A 4,825-nucleotide genomic window follows, 5' to 3' on the forward strand; every position below is an offset into this window, starting at 1 on the left:
ACTGTCTATCCAGGCAATTGTTCATTCATTCATTCATTCATTCACTCACTCGCATTGCCCAGGTCCACTGAGTGCCTGTTCCAAGCCAGGCTGGGGCCTGATGGAGAGAGGCTGAGTCTGGACACGGATGCCTGAAACTTAACCCCTAAGAGCCTGTAGCCATCAGAGATCACACGCCCCCCTAATTCTGCTATTTTACATGTGGGGAAACCAGGGCCCAGAAAAGGGAAGGGACATAACTAAGGTCACGGAGCAGGTAAGTGGCAGAACCTGGTCAGGGCCCTGGACAAGAACAGCCCTTCTGCAGTACCACATGGCTTCATGTTCCTTGGGGGGTGGGGGCTACGGGCAGATGGAGGACTGAACAGCCGGCCACCAGGCCCTGGAAACTCAGCGCCCTACCTTACTCTCCAGTGCCTGGGTTTGTGGGACCAGCTGCCCCATCTCACCTCACAACAAAGCACGGAAGATGAAAAGTGGGCATAAATGCTTTTGGAGGAATGAAAAAAAAAAAGAAAATGGGTCGAAGCCTTTGTATCAGAAGAGCCCAGCTTGGATACCTCCTGCAACAAGGAACTCACTACCTCAAAAAGCAGTGCTCTGGGACCAGGAAGTTCATCCTCCCTTCGTGGAGCACAAGTGGCAGGAGGCCCTGCACCGAGTGGCTGGGCCCTGGAGCCCTGGGAGCAGAGCCTGCAGCGTCGCCCTTTCTGACCCCACGTGGCTTTCCGTCTCTCTGCCCCTGCGCCCCGGTTGTCCGTCCTTCCTGGGGTTCTGTAAAGTCGGAGTGACAATTCCCCTCCTCGCAGGCTGCTGGAAGAGTCAATGAGAGCACGTGTGTAAGCTCCATCACAGAGCAGGGGCCCAGGAAAGGCTTGTTATGGTTATTACGCTGATTAACGTGCTTTCTCACACAGGGCCTGAGAAGAGAGTAATACTTTCCTTTTCTTCTCTCTCCTCTCTGGGGCATTATCCCCTCATTCAAACGCTTCCAGAACTTTCCTCATTCCCGTACTACCTTCAATTTCTCTAGACAACTTGTATCAACTACAATGATCTTAATGTTGTCTTGAACTTCACAGGTTCCGTGAACTTTAACCACATCTAAGCATTAATGTCGGTGAAATCACAGGTTGGAGGCACAGCCTCTGTTTTTTCTAATTACATAAAAATAAAAGGAAAAACAATTCTTGTCCACGTCCCCCTACAACCACCCAGTCCGGGGTCTCTTAAGATACAACACCAAAAATATGACCCACTAGGGAAAAAGTGGTTAGACTGGACCTTGTCAAATTCAAGATCTTCTGTTCTTTGAAAGATACTGTTAGCAAAATAAAAGCCAAGTCACAGATTAAGAAAAAAAAATTTGCAAGTCACATACCTGACCCAGAACTTGTATCCAGATGACATTTTAAAACTCCCAAAATTCAAAGAAAAGAAAATAAACAACCTGGTTTAAAAAAAAATGCAAAAGATTGGAACAGACACTTCACCAAAGAAGGTATCTGGCTGGCAAGTATGCCTACCAAAAGATCTCAATATCGTTATCATTTGGCAAATTCAAATTAAAACAAAATAATAGGCCACAACATTATAAAAATGACTAAAGCTAAAAAGATTGACCACACCAAATATCGGCAAGGACGCAGAGGACCTGGAACTCCTATATGGCAGAAGGAAATATAAAATGGTACGACCACTTTGGAGAACAGTTTGGAAGTTTCTAGAAAGATAAACTCTTTCTTCCCTTACAGTGTGAAAGCAGCTATAGACAATGCACAGATAACGTAAAGGGATAGGCACGCCTGTTTTAATACAACTTTATTTATGGATATGGAAATTTTAATTTCATGTAATTTTCACACCACAAAGTATTATTATTCTTTTGATTTTTTTGAACATTTAAAAATGGAAAAACCACTCTTAGCTTGCAGGCTATATCAAAACAGGGCTGCAGCTTGCAGACCCTGCTCTTAGGTGAGGAGCCAGGGCCATTTCCATGAGGAACAAGGACAGGCTTTAGGCGTAAGGCCTTTGCTGGAAGACTGCAGGAAGCAAAGGCAGGTTCGGGTTGGGGGAGGCGTCTTGTTCCCATTTCTGTGTGAAACAGCATGATTGGGGTTCAGTGAGCTGAGGGACATGAGCTACCCCCGCTGGCTGTGGAGCACTGATGAGAGAAGATGAAGAAGGTGGAGAGCCCTCAAGGGGCTGGAGGTGACACCCACAGGAGGCTGGAGCAGGGAAATCCCCAGAGCCAGCTCCCGGGGACAAGTGACACCCCCAGGTGACTTCCTGGAATAACCGAGGGGTCATCCCATTTGGATGACTCGCCATTGCGCAGCAGAGAAAGCCCAGGAAGGAGGGGCATCCCCACTCTTCACTTGAACCCCGTGCTGGAGAAGCCTATGGACTTCGGGGTCCCATGATGCACAGTGAGCATGCTCCCCCTCACCAGTGGGAGGGGCTTCGGCTCTACAGACACCCACAGTGACCAGGGCATTGGCCAGCTGGGCTCCTGGCCTCTATGGCTCAGAGTAGTGAGCAGTGATTACCCCCAGCAGCCTCGAGGAGGGGCCGCCTACCCTCACCTATTGGGGGTCTTTGGGGCCCTGGGACCACGGCAGGGTCACAAACTGCTGGTTTGAGGAGCCAGGTAGAGCCCGCAGGTGTCTTCAGTCTGGGCCGTTAGAGGGAATCATTATTTAGAGTCTGAATGCCTTGGGGAGGTTTGAATGGCTTCTGTGTGGAGCAGACCCTGCTTCCTCCTCTTGCTGTGGTTTTGCAGGCTGTGTCAGGTTCACAGCATCAGGCTGGCCCCCAAACCCATTTTAACTTACAGCCACTGGGTCAGCACATTGGGGGAGGCTCAAAGCTGGGGAAATGTGCAGATACCCCCACTGCACTGCATGCAGGCACAAAGGAACACGGGCCCGGGGTTCCCACGAACCCAGACCCCTCAGAGTCAGTACGTGGTTGGAGAGAATTTCTCAGCCATTCGCTGGGGTGATGCCCTCCTCCGGGCACTTTCTCAGCCATTCCACGTTTATCCATAAGTACTTCTCCAGCACTGGCTCTTCTCAGGGCCATGATGCAATGGTGAACAAGACAGATTAAGGTCCCTGCCCTTGAGTAGCTGATAGTCCAGTCATGGAGAAGGACAAGGACAAAATGAAAAGATCACAGCTCATGAGGAAGTGGGACATCAGGGGACACTCAAGGTAGAGCAGTGAGGGACATCCTTCAGAGAATTGGTGGCTGAAGGACAAACCCAGATACATGTTGTCTCATGTTATCTCATGTCTTACAGTTAAGGAAAATGAGACTGGAGGCCCAGTCCCAGCTAGAGGGGCCTGGATTCAGGGGAATCTGTGTCCCCACCTAACACGGCATCACAATGAAGAGCTTTAGGAGGTCCTTGTCGGGACAGCACTGAGCCCTGCTGGGCCTCTCCCAGTGTCCTCTCCTTGGCTCTAAGATGTGGCCCGCCCTGTCTTCCCCTGACCTTCCTTCCAAGGCATCATGGCTCTCTCTTCCCTGTGCTCCACAGGCCACCTAGGCAGCGCGTGGCTCAGGGAGGGGTGGGCCCTTCTGCGCTGTCTGCTTCCCGTGGACTGTCCTATCACCAGTATAGGAGACAGCGCCTGCTTCCTCTCTGAGCGCTAGTGCCAAGCCCAGGGACTGCTGCAGGGGACAGGGACACATGGCCATGAAAGGGGCCCAGAGTGGGCACTTCGTGGCCGGGTGAACCCAGGAGAGGCAGCGCCCTCTGGGTGGCAGGGGGAAGCCTTCCCATAATGACTCCAAGGAAGGCTCTACCCCACCTCAGTTGCAGGAGAAGAGCTTTGCGGGGAGAGGAGAGCCTGGACCAGAGCACCAATCGGCCCCCAGCAAGACTCTTCCCTGCCCCTCTTCCGCCTGCTGCCTCCAGCCCAGCCCATCACTCAAGAGCAAAATTTCCCCTTTCCTGTCCAACCCCCTGAGCATCTGTGAGGTCCTGAATATCAGAGATAATGTCCTGTGTATTTACTTCTGTCCGTACTGCCTAAAGGGACTAGTCCCATGTGGGCACTCCAGGAAGGTGTGATGAACGAATGAATGATGAACTGAAAGGAACCCTCAAAAATTCTACAAATACGCTTTCCCAGTGTCTGGCCAGCCCTAAGCAAAGAGCACCACCGTGGCTGGGATGCTGGGGCTGGGCTCCGGCAGGGGTACCCTCTGTCTGCTTGTGCCATGGACACTGTGGCCTGGGGACCAGCAGGCACTGGGCTTGGCACTAAAGCAGTGAAGACTGGAGATGGCAGACAGAGGTACAAAGGGCAGTGAGAGACAAAGAAAGAGTGGGCAATGTCATGGGAGCAGGTCGCCTCTTGGGACAGGACCTGGGCAACAGGCAGGACACCTGGTAACCAGCTAAACACAGTTGGACCTTCCTGAGATTGGCAGTCTCACTGCAGCGGCCAACAGGTGGGAACACCGGACTCTGGCTGAGACGTGTCTTTGAAGTAGGACAGACTGTAGCTAATGTCCCAGCTCTGCTGAGGAACTCGAGGAACCTGATGTAACCTCTCTGAGCCTCGTTTCCCAAGTCTGGGAAATGTCCACAATCATACCCAATCCCCCTGGAGGGTTAAAATGGATAAGGTTCAGCTCATGCATTCCCTTAGCCGGGTGCCTGGCAAGGCTGCTAAATGGCGAAGCTGGCCCTTTGGTGTCCACTCGTCAGCCACCTAGAGCCATGGGCTGCCCATCTCCTCCAAGGACATTGCAGCCTGTTCTCCTGGCCTCCCATCCACTCATTCACTGAACGCTGAACACTCTTCAC

Source organism: Ailuropoda melanoleuca, chromosome 6 (assembly GCF_002007445.2).
Source record: "Ailuropoda melanoleuca isolate Jingjing chromosome 6, ASM200744v2, whole genome shotgun sequence".
In the NCBI taxonomy this organism is placed as follows: domain Eukaryota; kingdom Metazoa; phylum Chordata; class Mammalia; order Carnivora; family Ursidae; genus Ailuropoda; species Ailuropoda melanoleuca.